The following is a 21,575-nucleotide window of genomic DNA, read 5'->3' on the forward strand; positions in this document are numbered from 1 at the left end:
CAAGACTTCTGCCTTAAGCTGTCTGAGGCAAAGGTCAAAGCCGGTGTCTTTGCCAGCCCACAGATAAAGAAGATCCTTGAGTGCAAGGAATTTCTCAAGAAGCTTACTAGGAAAAAGAAAGCGGTTTGGAACAGCGTTGTCACAGTTGTTCAGGTCTTCCTGGGCAATCACAAGGCCAAAAACAATGGGGAGCTACTTGAGACTGGTGAAGAACTATGGCTGTAGGATGCCCTTTACTCGGAGGAGCAAGGCGAGCGTTTTCACCAGGTTATGCTGAGAACTTTGAACACCGCTACCAATGACAGTATAACGACAACATGATTACAAACTACATTTGAGGGGCTCATATGTGAAAGTGATTTACAGTATAATTATAAATCATGAAAACTACTATTCAGTATTTTAGTCATTTTTCGTCACATCGGTGTGGGTGTGTCAGTATAATTAAAATAAGGAGTACCAACATGTCGAAAAGCGTCTTCTACAGTCAATACATTATTGAATTTCACATCATAAAGTTTGTGAGACACTATTACATTACATAAAAATATATAATTTTAACAATCGTACCTAACACAAGTGATCACATCCTCGTTGTTTTGATCAGTCCGGAATCGGTGGAATGTGAGTCCAGTCTCCTCCTGCAAGAAGAAATATTCACATTAATTTTGGGAAAATCAGTGAGTGATGCTACAGAAATAAGGAACGGAGGACAACATTGTATAACAGCTTAAGTTTTCTGCCTATTGACATCATCTTGTTACATGTTGAGAGTCATTCACTAATGACCTGCTGGAAGATATAAAATATCTAGTTATAGTCAGCTCTCACCGGCAGCAAACCATTCAAAAACCCAAAAGAAATCTATGGATGAATTTCTAGAGCTAATGCCGCCAAACACACACCGAAACTACGACGTTGGTACAACGTTCGAACAGGGGTTTACAGGGAAATTTTACTTTTACCAAGATGTCGTTTAAGGATTTACCTCGTTTCTAAGCTACCATCTTGAGGTTGTCCTGAGATGATTCCAGGGCTTAGTATCCCTGCGGCCCGGTCCTCGATCAGGCCTCCTATTTGTTACACACCCCCAGGAAGCAGCTGTCTAACTCCCAGGTACCTATTTACTGCTAGGTGAACAGGAGCATCAGGGTGAAGATACTTTTTGCACATTTGTTTCTGCCTCCACCTGGGATCGAACCCGGAACCTCAGGACTAAGGATCCGAAGAGCTGTCCACTCAGCTGTCAGGCACTATGGATATTTCTTGTAGGAATTTCTTCCATGCTTGATGATTTCCGTGCGGCCTCCTTAGATATCCCCAGAGGTTAAGGAGTTATCTCCGGAGCTGCCCGGCAATTCTTGGAATATAGATGGATGAGAGGATTAACCTCTCCTTAGTTGGCTGTTGTTCCCTGTGTTGTAACAATGAAGATCTGGTTCTTTGTGCTAACTTTATAACTGCATCTTGTAGGATTTTACCAGAGTATTCTCTGTGTCTGAAAAAATCCCAGAGACGCTTGAGGACCCCCCCCCCCCAGTCTCTCCCCATCGCTATTTGTTTTAGTGAGGTTCCCAGGGAGTTGGGCAGGACCTTGTTAATGACAGTGGCTGGCATGACGAGTAGTGGAGATGTGAGTGAGTGTTCGTTGGTTTGTAAATGATTCTTGTTTGAATCATCCTGGGTTTGTCGAAATAAACGTTCAGTGCTGTTTCACTAATTTCTAGGGTGAAACGGAGCTTAAGTTGGACTCCATTTGTCCAGGAGAAGAAAGCTGTGAGATCGTGTTCGCCTCCTATCATTACTCCAAAACTATCATCTATGTAGCACCGGTAGATCCGCCGCTGGTCTGTACTCTTGCCTGGCCGCTTCATATGTTGTGTGTGTACAAATATTTCCGCGTTGGCTACGCTGCTAGATGCCCCAGTCACCATCCCTTTAATTTGTGTGTAGGTCTTCCCGTGGAAAGTCCTGATGGTGTCTCTTATGATATGTAGTATTGCCTCTTGTAGGAGCTCTTTGGTCGGGGCTTCCAGAGACCTGCCTCCTTAAGTTCGTGCAGGATATTGTGGCCATGTCGAGAAATGTCGCCACTTGCCATGCTGCTTCTCGTTGCGGAATACGTGGGTACAAGGATAGTGCATCAAGCGAAAATACACACATTTCTTGAGGCAAAAGGTCGCTATAGTTCCGCAAGCATTCAAGGAAGTCAGTAGTATCCTTTAGTCGTTCTGGGAGAAGGTTTAATAGCTGTGTGAGTAGCTCGGTACAGATGAGATTAACAGGTTTTGTTGGTGCTTGGCAGCCCCTCAACACTGGTCAGTCTGGCCATGAGCCTGTTCTAACCTGTCTTTATGGATTTTTGGGAGGCTGTACAGAGCCGTAACTTTCGATGGAAAATTAAGAAAAATTATGTCGTCTCTGCTGTGAGACACCTTCCTACTCCCTGGGACTCCGACTGAAAATATAGTCAGTGATGGCGAGAGACTAGAGGGTATTCTTTAGTGTCTAGGGGATTTTTTTCAGACACAGTGGATACCCAATAAAATCCTACAAGATACATATAGAAAGTTTGCACAACGAACCAGATGTTCATTACTACAAGACAGGGAACAACAGCCAACTAAGGAGGGGCTAATCGTCCCATCCCTCTATTTTCCAGGAATTGCAGGGCAGCTCCGGAGATAACTCATTAACCTCTGGGGATATCTAAAGAGTCTACACGGAAATCATCCATCATGGAATTAATTCCCACAAGAAATATCCATGGTAGCTTGGTGTGGAGTTAAATCCTTAAATGACATCTTCGTGAAATCAAAATCTATCAAACCCAGACACACACCATAGGGTCAAGGAGACCCTCCAATATAACGAACCTTTCAATTGTATAAATTGCTTGACAACACTGCACTGACTGCGAGTTCTCTGGGATTTGTTTACATACTTCCAGTCGGAGGCAGTTTGGGTGTGGTGACAAAGTTAGAGACGTCGGAGATCATCCTGGGTTATAAAACGCCTTCCTTGTTACGAAACCCGACCGCTCCGTGGGTCAAGTTCCCGGTCGCCGAGATGTGACACATCCTCAGCACGTCATCCTCGCCATCACGGCGAATCCGTCTACATACGAGGCCAGCTCCTGGACCCCATTCATGCTGGGAGTCTCGGCCTAAACTATTCTTAGTTCGAGGCCTTCTCACAAGTGTCAAAGTGGAAGCAAGCCCAGGTAAGAACGGGAGCACAGACAGGATGTTCGCCCCCGCTCGTGCTCAGAAGTGAAGGGACGAGTGGCTGCCAGTCGGCGTCTTCTGGGTGTGACGTCACCGTCTAGCGGGATGCTGACTAGTCCACACCGCCTTCTCTTGCTCAGTTTATACTCGCAAGCTCCTAGCATTTCCTGGGGCATCCCCACCTCGTCCAGGAAGAGGTACATCAACTTCTGAGCCTTCCTCCTCCTCCTCCTCACAGTATGTCCTTAACTAGTCATGAATCTAATTAGTCTTTATCTTGTTAACACGTGAAGGCAGCCGAGGCAACGACCACTCACGTGAAGGCAGCCGAGGCTACGACCACTCACGTGAAGGCAGCCGAGGCCACGTCCACTCACGTGAAGGCAGCCGAGGCCACGTCCACTCACGTGAAGGCAGCCGAGGCTACGACCACTCACGTGAAGGCAGCCGAGGCCACGTCCACTCACGTGAAGGCAGCCGAGGCCACGTCCACTCACGTGAAGGTAGCCGAGGCTACGACCACTCACGTGAAGGCAGCCGAGGCCACGTCCACTCACGTGAAGGCAGCCGAGGCCACGTCCACTCACGTGAAGGCAGCCGAGGCTACGACCACTCACGTGAAGGCAGCCGAGGCTACGACCACTCACGTGAAGGCAGCCGAGGCCACGTCCACTCACGTGAAGGCAGCCGAGGCCACGTCCACTCACGTGAAGGCAGCCGAGGCCACGTCCACTCACGTGAAGGCAGCCGAGGCCACGTCCACTCACGTGAAGGCAGCCGAGGCCACGTCCACTCACGTGAAGGCAGCCGAGGCCACGTCCACTCACGTGAAGGCAGCCGAGGCCACGTCCACTCACGTGAAGGCAGCCGAGGCCACGTCCACTCACGTGAAGGCAGCCGAGGCCACGACCACTCACGTGAAGGCAGCCGAGGCCACGTCCACTCACGTGAAGGCAGCCGAGGCCACGACCACTCACGTGAAGGCAGCCGAGGCCACGTCCACTCACGTGAAGGCAGCCGAGGCCACGTCCACTCACGTGAAGGCAGCCGAGGCCACGTCCACTCACGTGAAGGCAGCCGAGGCCACGACCACTCACGTGAAGGCAGCCGAGGCCACGTCCACTCACGTGAAGGCAGCCGAGGCTACGACCACTCACGTGAAGGCAGCCGAGGCTACGACCACTCACGTGAAGGCAGCCGAGGCCACGTCCACTCACGTGAAGGCAGCCGAGGCTACGACCACTCACGTGAAGGCAGCCGAGGCCACGTCCACTCACGTGAAGGCAGCCGAGGCCACGACCACTCACGTGAAGGCAGCCGAGGCCACGTCCACTCACGTGAAGGCAGCCGAGGCCACGACCACTCACGTGAAGGCAGCCGAGGCCACGTCCACTCACGTGAAGGCAGCCGAGGCTACGACCACTCACGTGAAGGCAGCCGAGGCTACGACCACTCACGTGAAGGCAGCCGAGGCCACGTCCACTCACGTGAAGGCAGCCGAGGCTACGACCACTCACGTGAAGGCAGCCGAGGCCACGTCCACTCACGTGAAGGCAGCCGAGGCCACGACCACTCATGTTCATAACACCAATTAATAACAAACTGGCCTCGGGTCTCCACCTCTGACACGCTACCAGTCAGCAGAAGGGAAACATTGTATTGGAAGTCCGAAGACAGACATGTTCTCATTAATTGTATTTTGAACAGGCAATGTCTCACACACCTTGTGTGAGCCTTGGTCTTGTCTCACACACACACACACACACACCTTGTGAGAGCCTTGGTCTTGTCTCACACACACACACACCTTGTGAGAGCCTTGGTCTTGTCTCACACACACACACACCTTGTGAGAGCCTTGGTCTTGTCTCACACACACACACACACACCTTGTGAGAGCCTTGGTCTTGTCACACACACACACACCTTGTGAGAGCCTTGGTCTTGTCTCACACACACACACACCTTGTGAGAGCCTTGGTCTTGTCTCACACACACACACACACCTTGTGAGAGCCTTAGTCTTGTCTCACACACACACACACACACACCTTGTGTGAGCCTTGGTCTTGTCTCACACACACACACACACACCTTGTGTGAGCCTTGGTCTTGTCTCACACACACACACACACACCTTGTGTGAGCCTTGGTCTTGTCTCACACACACACACACACCTTGTGAGAGCCTTGGTCTTGTCTCACACACACACACACACACACACACCTTGTGAGAGCCTTGGTCTTGTCTCACACACACACACACCTTGTGAGAGCCTTGGTCTTGTCTCACACACACACACACCTTGTGAGAGCCTTGGTCTTGTCTCACACACACACACACACCTTGTGAGAGCCTTGGTCTTGTCTCACACACACACACACACACACCTTGTGTGAGCCTTGGTCTTGTCTCACACAACACACACACACACACACACACCTTGTGTGAGCCTTGGTCTTGTCTCACACACACACACACACACACACCTTGTGTGAGCCTTGGTCTTGTATCACACACACACACACACCTTGTGAGAGCCTTGGTCTTGTCTCACACACACACACACACACACCTTGTGAGAGCCTTGGTCTTGTCTCACACACACACACACACACACCTTGTGAGAGCCTTGGTCTTGTCTCACACACACACACACACACCTTGTGAGAGCCTTGGTCTTGTCTCACACACACACCTTGTGAGAGCCTTGGTCTTGTCTCACACACACACACACACACACACACACACACACACACACACACACACACCTTGTGAGAGCCTTGGTCTTGTCTCACACACACACACACACACACACACACACACACCTTGTGTGAGCCTTGGTCTTGTCTCACACACACACACACACACACACACAGGCGAGGACAGGCGAGGTACTAGGACAGGTATACAGAGAATGACAGAGAGGTGTGTGAGGAACTCAACAAGAGGTTCCAGGAGGTCTTCACAATAGAACAAGGTGAGGTCACTGTGCTAGGAGAAAGGGAGGTAAACCAGGCGGCCTTGGAGGAGTTCGAAATTACGAGAGAGGAGGTCAAGAGACACCTGCTGGATCTGGATGTTAGAAAGGCTGTTGGTCCAGATGGGATCTCACCATGGGTACTGAAAGAGTGTGCAGAGGCACTTTGCCTGCCACTCTCCATAGTGTATAGTAAGTCACTAGAGACGGGAGACCTACCAGAAATATGGAAGACGGCGAATGTGGTCCCAATATACAAAAAGGGCGACAGACAAGAGGCACTGAACTACAGGCCAGTGTACTTGACTTGTATACCATGCAAGGTGATGGAGAAGATCGTGAGAAAAAACCTGGTAACACATCTGGAGAGAAGGGACTTCGTGACAAATCGCCAACATGGATTCAGGGAGGGTAAATCTTGCCTTACAGGCTTGATAGAATTCTACGATCAGGTGACACAGATTAAGCAAGAAAGAGAGGGCTGGGCGGACTGCATTTTCTTGGATTGTCGGAAAGCCTTTGACACAGTACCGCATAAGAGGCTGGTACATAAGCTGGAGAGACAGGCAGGTGTAGCTGGTAAGGTGCTCCAGTGGATAAGGGAGTATCTAAGCAATAGGAAGCAGAGAGTTACGGTGAGGGGTGAGACCTCCGATTGGCGTGAAGTCACCAGTGGAGTTCCACAGGGCTCTGTACTCGGTCCTATCTTGTTTCTGATATATGTAAATGATCTCCCGGAGGGTATCGATTCATTTCTCTCAATGTTTGCGGACGATGCTAAAATTATGAGAAGGATTAAAACAGAAGAGGACTGTTTGAGGCTTCAAGAAGACCTAGACAAGCTGAAGGAATGGTCGAACAAATGGTTGTTAGAGTTTAACCCAACCAAATGTAATGTAATGAAGATAGGTGTAGGGAGCAGGAGGCCAGATACAAGGTATCATCTGGGAGAGGAAATTCTTCAGGAGTCAGAGAAGGAAAAAGACTTGGGGGTTGATATCACGCCAGACCTGTCTCCTGCAGCACATATCAAGCGGATAACATCAGCGGCATATGCCAGGCTGGCCAACATACGAACGGCATTCAGAAACTTGTGTAAAGAATCATTCAGAACTTTGTATACCACATATGTCAGGCCAATCCTGGAGTATGCAGCCCCAGCATGGAGTCCATATCTAGTCAAGGATAAGACTAAACTGGAAAAGGTTCAAAGGTTTGCCACCAGACTAGTACCCGAGCTGAGAGGTATGAGCTACGAGGAGAGACTACGGGAATTAAACCTCACTTCGCTGGAAGACAGAAGAGTTAGGGGGGACATGATCACCACATTCAAGATTCTGAAGGGGATTGATAGGGTAGATAAAGACAGTCTATTTAACACAAGGGGAACACGCACAAGGGGACACAGGTGGAAACTGAGTGCCCAAATGAGCCACAGAGATATTAGAAAGAACTTTTTTAGTGTCAGAGTGGTTGACAAATGGAATGCATTAGGAAGTGATGTGGTGGAGGCTGACTCCATACACAGTTTCAAGTGTAGATATGACAGAGCCCGATAGGCTCATGAATCTGTACACCTGTTGATTGACGGTTGAGAGGCGGGACCAAAGAGCCAGAGCTCAACCCCCGCAAACACAACTAGGTGAGTACAACTAGGTGAGTACACACACACACCTTGTGAGAGCCTTGGTCTTGTCTCACACACACACACACACACACACACACACACACACACACACACACACACACACACACACACACACACACACACACACACACACACCTTGTGAGAACCTTGGTCTTGTCTCACACACACACACCTTGTGAGAGACCTGGTCTTGTCTCGCACACACACATTGTGAGAGCCTTAGTCTTGTGTCTCACACACACACACACACACACCTTGTGAGAGCCTTGGTCTTGTCTCACACACACACACACCTTGTGAGAGCCTTGGTCTTGTCTCACACACACACACACACCTTGTGAGAGCCTTGGTCTTGTCTCACACACACACACACCTTGTGAGAGCCTTGGTCTTGTCACACACACACCTTGTGAGAGCCTTGGTCTTGTCTCACACACACACACACACCTTGTGAGAGCCTTGGTCTTGTCTCACACACACACACACCTTGTGAGAGCCTTGGTCTTGTCTCACACACACACACACCTTGTGAGAGCCTTGGTCTTGTCACACACACACACACACACACACACACCTTGTGAGAGCCTTGGTCTTGTCTCACACACACACACACACACCTTGTGAGAGCCTTGGTCTTGTCTCACACACACACACACCTTGTGAGAGCCTTGGTCTTGTCACACACACACACACACCTTGTGAGAGCCTTGGTCTTGTCTCACACACACACACACCTTGTGAGAGCCTTGGTCTTGTCTCACACACACACACACACACCTTGTGAGAGCCTTGGTCTTGTCACACACACACCTTGTGAGAGCCTTGGTCTTGTCTCACACACACACACCTTGTGAGAGCCTTGGTCTTGTCTCACACACACACACCTTGTGAGAGCCTTGGTCTTGTCTCACACACACACACACACACACCTTGTGAGAGCCTTGGTCTTGTCTAACACACACACACACACACCTTGTGAGAGCCTTGGTCTTGTCTCACACACCTTGTGAGAGCCTTGGTCTTATCTGACACACACACACACCTTGTGAGAGCCTTGGTCTTATCTCACACACACACACACCTTGTGAGAGTCTTGGTCTTGTCTCTCACACACACATACACACACACACACACACACACACACCTTGTAAGAGCCTTGGTCTTGTCTCACACACACAACCTTGTGAGAGACCTGGTCTTGTCTCGCACACACACATTGTGAGAGCCTTAGTCTTGTGTCTCACACACACACACACACACACCTTGTGAGAGCCTTGGTCTTGTCTCACACACACACACACACACCTTGTGAGAGCCTTGGTCTTGTCTCACACACACACACACACCTTGTGAGAGCCTTGGTCTTGTCTCACACACACACACACCTTGTGAGAGCCTTGGTCTTGTCTCACACACACACACACACCTTGTGAGAGCCTTGGTCTTGTCTCACACACACACACACACACAACTGAGTACCCAAATGAGCCACAGAGATATTAGAAAGAACTTTTTTAGTGTCAGAGTGGTTGACAAATGGAATACATTAGGAAGTGATGTGGTGGAGGCTGACTCCATACACAGTTTCAAGTGTAGATATGATAGAGCCCAATAGGCTCAGGAATCTGTACACCTGTTGATTGACGGTTGAGAGGCGGGACCAAAGAGCCAGAGCTCAACCCCCGCAAACACAACTAGGTGAGTACAACTAGGTGAGTAAACACACAACTTGTTAGAGCCTTGGTCTTGTCTCACACACACACACTTTGTGAGAGCCTTGGTCTTGTCTCACACACACACACTTTGTGAGAGCCTTGGTCTTGTCTCACACACACACACTTTGTGAGAGCCTTGTTAATAACAAGGAGGTGTATAGCCAATATATACACCTCTCCGTGTTCTCCCTGGCCACGGGGACGTTGAGCTCTGAAGTCATCCCAAGGTGTCCTCCCAAGGATACCTGACCTGACGTCATAAAAGCAGCTACAGTCGTTATTCTCGCTCACTGCTGAAGAGGATCCCAGTTTGGGATCGAAAGATACAAACAACATCTCCTCATGTGTAGGCGATGAGTCACAATAACGTGGCTAAAGTATGTTGGGCAGACCACACACTAGAAGGTGAAGGGACGACGACGTTTCGGTCCGTCCTGGACCATTCTCAAGTCGATTGAGAATGGTCCAGGACGGACCGAAACGTCGTCGTCCCTTCACCTTCTAGTGTGTGGTCTGGTCAACAATTTCCTCATGTTTTCAAAATAGTGGGTTATTATTTTAACTGATTAGTGCACCGCTGGACTTCATTCTCCTCAACACCCATGATGAATCTCCCTCCAACACCCATGATGACTCTCCCTCCAACACCCATGATGAAGCTCCCTCCAACACCCATGATGAATCTCCCTCCAACACCCATGAATAATCTCCCTCCAACACCCATGATGACTCTCCCTCCAACACCCATGATGACTCTCCCTCCAACACCCATGATGAATCTCCCTCCAACACCCATGATGACTCTCCCTCCAACACCCATGAATAATCTCCCTCCAACACCCATGATGACTCTCCCTCCAACACCCATGATGACTCTCCCTCCAACACCCATGATGACTCTCCCTCCAACACCCATGATGACTCTCCCTCCAACACCCATGATGACTCTCCCTCCAACACCCATGATGACTCTCCCTCCAACACCCATGATGACTCTCCCTCCAACACCCATGATGACTCTCCCTCCAACACCCATGATGAATCTCCCTCCAACACCCATGATGACTCTCCCTCCAACACCCATGAATAATCTCCCTCCAACACCCATGATGACTCTCCCTCCAACACCCATGATGACTCTCCCTCCAACACCCATGATGACTCTCCCTCCAACACCCATGATGACTCTCCCTCCAACACCCATGATGAATCTTCCTCCAACACCCATGATGAATCTCCCTCCAACACTCATGATGACTCTCCCTCCAACACTCATGATGAATCTCCCTCCAACACCCATGATGAATCTCCCTCCAACACCCATGATGAATCTCCCTCCAACACCCATGATGAATCTCCCTCCAACACCCATGATGAATCTCCCTCCAACACCGATGATGAATCTCCCTCCAACACCCATGATGAATCTCCCTCCAACACCCATGATGAATCTCCCTCCAACACCCATGATGACTCTCCCTCCAACACCCATGATGACTCTCCCTCCAACACCCATGATGAATCTCCCTCCAACACTCATGATGAATCTCCCTCCAACACCCATGATGAATCTCCCTCCAACACCCATGATGAATCTCCCTCCAACACCCATGATGAATCTCCCTCCAACACCCATGATGAATCTCCCTCCAACACCCATGATGAATCTCCCTCCAACACCCATGATGAATCTCCCTCCAACACCCATGATGAATCTCCTTCCAACACCCATGATGACTCTCCCTCCAACACCCATGATGACTCTCCCTCCAACACCCATGATGAATCTCCCTCCAACACCCATGATGACTCTCCCTCCAACAACTACTACTTCAACTTGGTTGATGGTGTTAAAAATGGATTCCGACGCTTACAATCTGCCCTGAATACCAAGAGAAAAAAAGGTGTGATATTCTCTCCCAGTGTCTACAAGAACAGGTGTGTCCTTCACAGTGTCTACTAGAACAGGTGTGTCCTTCACAGTGTCTACAAGAACAGGTGTGTCCTTCACAGTGTCTACTAGAACAGGTGTGTCCTTCACAGTGTCTACAAGAACAGGTGTGTCCTTCACAGTGTCTACAAGAACAGGTGTGTCCTTCACAGTGTCTACAAGAACAGGTGTGTCCTTCACAGTGTCTACAAGAACAGGTGTGTCCTTCACAGTGTCCACAAGAACAGGTGTGTCCTTCACAGTGTCTACAAGAACAGGTGTGTCCTTCACAGTGTCTACAAGAACAGGTGTGTCCTTCACGGTGTCTACAAGAACAGGTGTGTCCTTCACGGTGTCTACAAGAACAGGTGTGTCCTTCACAGTGTCTACAAGAACAGGTGTGTCCTTCACAGTGTCTACAAGAACAGGTGTGTCCTTCACATTGTCCACAAGAACAGGTGTGTCCTTCACAGTGTCTACAAGAACAGGTGTGTCCTTCACAGTGTCCACAAGAACAGGTGTGTCCTTCACAGTGTCTACAAGAACAGGTGTGTCCTTCACAGTGTCTACAAGAACAGGTGTGTCCTTCACAGTGTCCACAAGAACAGGTGTGTCCTTCACAGTGTCTACAAGAACAGGTGTGTCCTTCACGGTGTCTACAAGAACAGGTGTGTCCTTCACAGTGTCTACAAGAACAGGTGTGTCCTTCACGGTGTCTACAAGAACAGGTGTGTCCTTCACAGTGTCTACAAGAACAGGTGTGTCCTTCACAGTGTCTACAAGAACAGGTGTGTCCTTCACAGTGTCTACAAGAACAGGTGTGTCCTTCACAGTGTCCACAAGAACAGGTGTGTCCTTCACAGTGTCTACAAGAACAGGTGTGTCCTTCACAGTGTCTACAAGAACAGGTGTGTCCTTCACGGTGTCTACAAGAACAGGTGTGTCCTTCACGGTGTCTACAAGAACAGGTGTGTCCTTCACAGTGTCTACAAGAACAGGTGTGTCCTTCACAGTGTCTACAAGAACAGGTGTGTCCTTCACAGTGTCTACAAGAACAGGTGTGTCCTTCACAGTGTCCACAAGAACAGGTGTGTCCTTCACAGTGTCTACAAGAACAGGTGTGTCCTTCACGGTGTCTACAAGAACAGGTGTGTCTTTCACAGTGTCTACAAGAACAGGTGTGTCCTTCACAGTGTCTACAAGAACAGGTGTGTCCTTCACAGTGTCCACAAGAACAGGTGTGTCCTTCACAGTGTCTACAAGAACAGGTGTGCCCTTCACAGTGTCTACAAGAACAGGTGTGTCCTTCACAGTGTCTACAAGAACAGGTGTGTCCTTCACAGTGTCTACAAGAACAGGTGTGCCCTTCACAGTGTCTACAAGAACAGGTGTGTCCTTCACAGTGTCTACAAGAACAGGTGTGTCTTTCCACTTTTGGTGTCCATAAGTGTGGTAATGTTTTAGTTAAGAGTTTGCCCGAGTATATCAGATCATTTCTCGAAGACAAGATCAAAATCTACTCTACTGAGAGCGATTAATAATACTTCAAACTACATCAGGCAATTTGCAATTTAAAAATACATTTTCTTGACACTACAACTTTTCAACAATTAAGTTTTTTTTGCACAAAATGGTGCTAACTGAATAGGAAAGGAACAAAGAAAAAGTTAATAACAAACTCAATAGAGTCCATAACAATTGTTAAGGAATCTATTGAGTCTATCCAAATACTATTAAGAAATAATATTTGGTCAAAATTCTTACTTAAAGAGAATGTTGTGAATCTGACACAGTGTTGACTAAACACCAAACTGAATTACTATGATTTGGTCTTAATTTTGACATGAAGAATAAGGGTAATAACGCGTTGGATTACATCATTCACTTTGACAGTTTATGAGTCACAATAATTATGATCAGGATCTCCATTGTCTTAAAGGTATGATGTTACTAGCAATCGTTGCTAATAATATGGGTGCTTTACTTGGCTAATAATGTGGGTGCTTTACTTGGCTAATAATGTGGGTGCTTTACTTGGCTAATAATGTGGGTGCTTTACATGGCTAATAATATGGGTGCTTTACTTGGCTAATAATATGGGTGCTTTACTTGGCTAATAATGTGGGTGCTTTACTTGGCTAATAATGTGGGTGCTTTACTTGGCTAATAATATGGGTGCTTTACTTGGCTAATAATGTGGGTGCTTTACTTGGCTAATAATGTGGGTGCTTTACTTGGCTAATAATATGGGTGCTTTACTTGGCTAATAATGTGGGTGCTTTACTTGGCTAATAATGTGGGTGCTTTACTTGGCTAATAATATGGGTGCTTTACTTGGCTAATAATGTGGGTGCTTTACTTGGCTAATAATGTGGGTGCTTTACTTGGCTAATAATATGGGTGCTTTACTTGGCTAATAATGTGGGTGCTTTACTTGGCTAATAATGTGGGTGCTTTACTTGGCTAATAATGTGGGTGCTTTACTTGGCTAATAATATGGGTGCATTACTTGGCTAATAATGTGGGTGCTTTACTTGGCTAATAATGTGGGTGCTTTACTTGGCTAATAATGTGGGTGCTTTACTTGGCTAATAATGTGGGTGCTTTACTTGGCTAATAATGTGGGTGCTTTACTTGGCTAATAATATGGGTGCTTTACTTGGCTAATAATATGGGTGCTTTACTTGGCTAATAATATGGGTGCTTTACTTGGCTAATAATGTGGGTGTTGCTAAACGATACCAATTAGCACTGATGAATCTCAAAAAGAATGATAAAATTATAATTGCCAATCTCGATAAAGGGGATAAAATAGTAATTGTCAACAGAACATATTACTGGGGACAAGCAGCTGTAGTACTCTCCGACACATACTTAGGATAAACTGACTCAAGATCCGCTCGTATCGGCTGCTGCAGAGTTCAATAAAAATAATCTGAAACATTGGGAAGAATAAAGACATAAATCAGCTCCTAGAAAGGTTTAAGGTCAGTAACCCAAGTTTACCATACATCTATGGTCTACCCAAAACCCATAAGGTTGACAGTCCTTTACGGCCCTTAATTTTATGTAGAGATGGAGCGTAAAGGTTTGCCCCCAGGAAAGAGGTTATCTTTCCTGTAAGTTAGTGAAATGGCTGAGTAGTACATTGTTCCCTTCATGGTTGTCTTCTCTGACTCGCACATTATATTAAGCACTCTGAAGACTTATTAACGGCTTGCTGTATCTATTAACATATTCTCGTTTCAAAATAGTTTATACTGTCAACAATATGGGTGCAGTTTTGGCAGTCCCTTATCTCTAGTGTTATCTAACCTGTATATGGAATACTTCCAGACATGTGTCCTTTCTCAGATCAAACCTCATGACATGATTTGTTACAGCTATGTTGATGTCATATTTACATAGAGAAGGGCCCTCAGCGTTGAGAGGCTGAACGCTTTAAATTTGATTCTGGCAACTAAAGTTAAATGGGAGTCAGATGATAAATTACCCTTTCTAAACTTCTTAGTAATAAGGAATAACACCTCATTGAGCTTCAGCATGTACAGGAAAGATACACATACAGGTAACTACCTCCATTACTTCAGCGATCACGCCAAGAAAGTCAAAAGTAGTGTTGCTTCAGATCTTTTCTTAACAGCATTGCGAGTCTGTAGTCCTCAGTGGTTACACAATGAATTCAATAAAATAAACAGTCAGCTCAATAGAGTAGGATGGTTGGTTCCTGGGCGAAGCTTTAAAACTTGCCATAGCATATTACTACCAGACTGACACCACTAGGCAGACCAGACTGACACCACTAGGCAGACCAGACTGACACCACTAGGCAGACCAGACTGACACCACTAGGCAGACCAGACTGACACCACTAGGCAGACCAGACTGACACCACTAGGCAGACCAGACTGACACCACTAGGCAGACCAGACTGACACCACTAGGCAGACCAGACTGACACCACTAGGCAGACCAGACTGACACCACTAGGCAGACCAGACTGACACCACTAGGCAGACCAGACTGACACCACTAGGCAGACCAGACTGTCACCACTAGGCAGACCAGACTGACACCACTAGGCAGACCAGACTGACACCACTAGGCAGACCAGACTGACACCACTAGGCAGACCAGACTGACACCACTAGGCAGACCAGACTGACACCACTAGGCAGACCAGACTGACACCACTAGGCAGACCAGACTGACACCACTAGGCAGACCAGACTGACATCACTAGGCAGACCAGACTGTCACCACTAGGCAGACCAGACTGACACCACTAGGCAGACCAGACTGACACCACTAGGCAGACCAGACTGTCACCACTAGGCAGACCAGACTGACACCACTAGGCAGACCAGACTGACACCACTAGGCAGACCAGACTGACACCACTAGGCAGACCAGACTGACACCACTAGGCAGACCAGACTGACACCACTAGGCAGACCAGACTGACACCACTAGGCAGACCAGACTGACACCACTAGGCAGACCAGACTGACACCACTAGGCAGACCAGACTGACACCACTAGGCAGACCAGACTGACACCACTAGGCAGACCAGACTGACACCACTAGGCAGACCAGACTGACACCACTAGGCAGACCAGACTGACACCACTAGGCAGACCAGACTGACACCACTAGGCAGACCAGACTGACACCACTAGGCAGACCAGACTGACACCACTAGGCAGACCAGACTGACACCACTAGGCAGACCAGACTGACACCACTAGGCAGACCAGACTGACACCACTAGGCAGCAGGAGATCGCTACTTACAACAACTTGGTCATCCCATATAGTTCTAACTTAGAGCACACCGCTAAGGACTTGAGCAAAATGCGTAAAACTAAATTAATTTTCAGTTACTAAATAACGTCAGAAATGAATAAGTAGACATGAGAAGACCATTCGTAGGGGCCGTGATAAGGATCTGCACAGCCCTGTTAAGCCCACTCCACCAACAGCTGCCAGAGAGACTAAAGGACACAACGGATCTCCTAAACAGGATACAAGCGATCAGGGAACCACGTCCTTGATGACAGGACTGTCCCCCGTGGGGCAGTCTGATTTTGGTTTGACTGGTTTTCAAACAGGAAGAGCCTGCGTAACAAATCTACTTAGTTTTTATGATATAAAGATACTACAGGAAAGAGGTGGTTGGGTTGGCTGTGTCTATCTGGACCTAAAAAGGCTTTTGACACAGTCCCTCACAGGAGGCTGTTCTGGAAACTGAAACATGTTGGAGGGGTGAAGGGAGACTTCTGACATGGATGATTTTGTTTTTTTTACTGACAGAGAGATGAGACAACGTATCTGACTAGAGAAGCGTTACTAGCGGAGTACCACAGGGCTCAGTTCTTGCGCTAGTAATGTTCATCGTCTACATAAACCATCTACCAGAAGGAATACAGAATTATATGAACATGTTTGCTGATGATGCTACGATACTGGGGAAGATAGGAGACGCAGACGTGTAATGCCCTTCAAAACGATCTAGCTAAAACAAGTACTTGGAGCGTCAAGTGGCAAATGGAATTCAATGTGAATAAGTGTTATCTACTGGACGCCCTCATACCACACTAGCAGAAGCGAAGAGGCCGTCCTCACACATCTGTACCTACACTGCACTGGTCACTGCAACATTACTCCAATCCTACATAATGCACAGCAATTTCCTAACATCTGTTTGTAAAATTTCAAAGCAATCGGTGGAGAACTTTCGGAGATTAGCGGTTATGCACAAACGAACATTTCCATTTGTATTTATATAGATTTGGGTTCTTTTACATCTGTCAAGGAAGAGTTTCAGATCAGGATTAACATTTATGAACTAGGGTTTTAGACATGTAAGTAGCACAAGAGAATGTGTGGAGTGAGTGTATGCGTAAGAATGTTATTGTAGTTAGGTGTTAAAAGTCACTTGTAACACTTAACTACAACAGGTAAACACATCAGGGTACTCAACCTTAGTCAAGAGCTGCATGAATCAGGTTAGTCATACTTATTACAGCATCAATTGTGCTCTTCGGGGTCCGAAGCCATATTGAATAAGATGCTGCATTTCTATTCGTCTATATCACTCAATATAACCAATCAGGTTAAGATATTTTCATAATCTTTTTGTTAATAATTTTTATTTTACTTGTAGAGCAACCAAAATTGTGGCGTGTCTTTGTGGAAAGCGGCTCGAAACCCGCCATATATATACATAAATCCCTGGAGGAGACCAGCATAAGCCTTGCATCATGCCGGCATGGTGTTGTTCTTAAGATGTGCAACATGACTCGTGGTGAGGGCTTTCAACTGTGCACAAAACATCGGTCAAGATGTAATATGCCAGTACTGGCCGCGGCCAATGAAAATTGAAGAGAAGAATTCGAGATTTGGCTTACTGGAGACAAAGCCATTCTTAGGTGTTCTGCATTCCAAAGCACATACATGGTATTGCATGGTAAGCAATTATTATTTTGAAACATCTAGTTTTAAAAATGTCTGAAATAATGATGTGCCTGTAATACCCTTTTAATTTATGTTTTAACATAATTTCATTCAAGTTAAAGAATGTAGCCCAATTTCTTCCTTCACAGTGGAAACTTAACAAAACAATTGTTTGCCATTTTTAGACGTTATTCTATTATTCTATTCTAAGTTAAATTTAAAAATAATATTAAGTTTTATGTACAGTATATATCAAACAAATCAAATTTTTGTACATGTGTACATTTTTACTCATCCATAATGATAAGAGTAAAACAATTTGTATTTATAGGTTTTATTTAAATATCTGCTCAAATTGCTTAGAATATCTCAAATTAATATCAATGTAGTATTTTGGAATCTTATGTAATAAAAATGCATGACTACAAATTCTCCTCCTTCTTCAACAAGTCTTCCCCAGTGGGCTTTGGGTCTGCATTCTTGGACTTTCCCTTCACAGTAAACACACAGTAGGAGATAACATTGTTGGACAAGTGGAAGGTCTTACAACCAAAGATAATGTCCCTGACGACAAGAGAAGTGGCAGGAACGAAAGGGAAATATCGACCCTTAAGGATCACCCTAAATGGAGGTAAACAGATGGTAATAAAGTACTAAGGAATGTTAGGAAATTACAAAATGATGAAGGGAAATTAAGGTGATTACGATGAAATCTTTTAAAGCAACACAGAGATGCTGCAACAACCTCAGAGGCAAAACCACTACATGAGAGAAGGAACAAAGTGGAAATAATTCTTGTTTCTACAAGGTGATAAGGGTGGACAAGCTGGTGAAATGGTACACAAAGACAAATCATCAATATCACTAGAGAAAGGGGAAGTAAGAACAAGGGGGAAGGTAACATGTTCCTGAAAACTGTATACACTAACATAGATGGAGTGAGATAAAAAATTACCAGAGCTAAACGATATAATACAGTTACAGACGCCAAACATGGTCGCACTCATGCAGGAGAAACTCGAAGACATTTTAAATGTGGTCATATTCCCTAAGGGCTGCTCGAGTTGGAGACGGGATAGAAAAATTAGGAAAGCAAGAGGCGTTGCCTTGCTGATGGGAGAACACCAGTCTTGTCTACCTTGTGTAGTATGCAGGGATCAACGACCCTGCGGCCGGTCTTCGACCAGGTCTCCCGGCTGGTCGTCTGGTCAACCAGGCTGTTGGACGTGGCTCCTCACAGCCTGACATATGAATCACAACCTGGCTGATCAGGTATTATTTTGAAGTGTTTGTCAAGTTCTCCCTTGAACGCTATTGAGGGATCGGCGAGTTATGCCCCTCATGTGTAGCAGGAGAGTGTTGGAAAGTCTTGGACCCTTGATGTTGATGGGATTCTCTTTGAGAGTACCAATTGCACCTCAGCTTTTTAATGGAGATATTTTGCACATCCTGCCATGCCTATTGGTTTCATGTGATGTAATCTCTGTGATCAGATTTGTAACCAGTCCCTCTAATATCTTCCACAGGTAGATTATCATCTCTCTCTCTCTCTCTCTCTCTCTCTCTCTCTCTCTCTCTCTCTCTCTCTCGCCTGCGCTCTAGAGAATACAGACTTAGAACTTTGAGTCAATACCAATAATTAAGATGCCTTGTAGAGTAGATTCTAGAGATAAAAGATCTTTGCACGCTCTCTAGGTACATAATCATTTAAACATGGAAAACAGTAGAGTTGCTGGTCCCAAACCTGCACACAGCAATAACACCACATGAGACCAGAAGGCATGGCAGGATGTGCAGAACACCTCCGTTGAAAAACAGAGGTGAAATAGGTACTCTGAGAAAGAACTCCAACGTCGGAGGCTCGAGACTGTTCAACAGGTTTCCACTACATATAACAGGCATAACTGGCCGACCCCTCGCACTGTTCATGTGTTCAACTTTATAAACACCTCCAAAAAATAACTGATACGTCAGGCTGCGAGCAGCCGCATCCAACAGCCTGGTTGACTAGTCCAGCAACCAGGAGGCCTGGTCGACGACCGGGCCGTGGGGACGCTAAGCTCAGAAACCATAGCAAGGTAAACACAAGGTAGGTCAGCAGTTTCTCCGGCTCTGAATGAGGCTGTTAGTATGCAACAATATTCCACCCTAGAGAACACTAGTGTCTTAACAAGTATCATCACTAGTACATTTCAAGACACAGTGCTTGAAAAATTTGATTCCGTTTTATATATGCTTTCCGTTTTTACATTATCGTTTTTTTCCCGAGCGCAGGAGCTGGAACTTATTTTCATTAATCACATTATTAACCGTGTCCCATTGAAAGACCCAATTTACATCCGATTGGAGGTTTGCCATGTCCAATATACTGTCTACCCGCATGGAAACCTTAGTGTCATCTGAATAATGATATATTACTGTAGTTTGTTTCCTTGTCAATGTCTGATATCATCCAGAAGATTGAAATGCACAAAATAGGATGCACAAGGTCCAACACTGGGACTCAGGACGGTTGACGGGAGAATCATAGTTTGACAAAAACATGACCTTGAGAAGAAGTATAGGTTAGGAATCGTCTTCAAAGAATTTTCAAAGAATTACTCATCATTGCTATCTAAAATAATTAGGAGAGCCAAAATTAAATACTACGAAGATAAATTTACCCACACAAAGGGAAACATTAAGAAAACATAGAGCACAATTTCACAAATATTGGGATCAAAGAAGATTTTAAATAACAAACCAATACTCCTATCAACTAATGATGGTCTGCTTTCAGCCTCTGACACTGCTTTTGAGTTCAATAGGTTCTTCTCATCCATTGGGTCATCCCTTGCAAATGATATTCCATCTTCCAGTACTAATATTCAGGACTATCTTACAGGTAACTATCCACAGTCTCTGTACCTGATGCCTACTAATTCCACTGATGTTACTGACATAATTCTTTCCCCTAAAACCAAGTCTAGTGCCCTTGAGGAGATACCAACTCTTATTTACAAAAAAGCCTCCAGATTTTTAGCCTCTGCTATTGCATTGCTCTTCAACAAGTCACCTGAACCTTTCCAGATATTCTAAAAGAAAAGCTAGAGTAACCCCTGTCCACAAATGTGGTGATCCCACTGATGTTAACAACTTCAGACCTATATCAATTCTGCCAAACTTGTCTAAAATATTTGAAAAACTTATCTACAAGCAGCTTTACTCTTATCTAGCAAAACACAATATACTTAGCTCTTGTCAATATGGCTTCAGACCCCAAAAAAGCACTAACGATGCCCTTATTTGTATGATTAACTTGATACATGCCGCTCTTGATAAAAATGAGTTCCCTGTTGGGTTATTTGTGGACCTGCGTAAGGCTTCTGACATTGTCAACCACCAAAACCTTCTTCTTAAATTACAACATTATGGAGTCAGAGGTCACTCCCTACAGTACCTTAAGTCTTACCTTACTGACAAGCTCCAATATGTTTCTGTGCATAATTCAATTTCTCCCACCCTACCCATCAACATTGGTGTTCCCCAGGGCAGCATATTTGGCCCTCTCCTCTTTTTCATCTATATTAATGACCTTCCAAATGCCTCCCAACATCTCAAACCAATTCTATTTGCTGA

General features: G+C 46.1%; 1 protein-coding gene across 4 annotated transcripts in view; it reads right to left on the reverse strand.

The window, feature by feature from the left end:
* LOC138362972 (uncharacterized) overlaps positions 1-21,575 on the reverse strand; it is a 393,681-nt gene that overhangs the window by 169,862 nt on the left and 202,244 nt on the right. For 2 of the 4 annotated variants that reach the window (XR_011227956.1, XR_011227957.1), the window contains exon 3: positions 571-641. The exons of the other annotated variants lie outside the window; for them this stretch is intronic. The gene's annotated coding sequence lies outside the window, so the exon portion shown is untranslated. The remainder of the gene's footprint in view (positions 1-570; positions 642-21,575) is intronic. 4 annotated transcript variants of the gene reach the window in all.

The sequence above is a fragment of the Procambarus clarkii genome, chromosome 9, assembly GCF_040958095.1.
Source record: "Procambarus clarkii isolate CNS0578487 chromosome 9, FALCON_Pclarkii_2.0, whole genome shotgun sequence".
NCBI classification, from domain to species: Eukaryota; Metazoa; Arthropoda; class Malacostraca; order Decapoda; family Cambaridae; genus Procambarus; species Procambarus clarkii.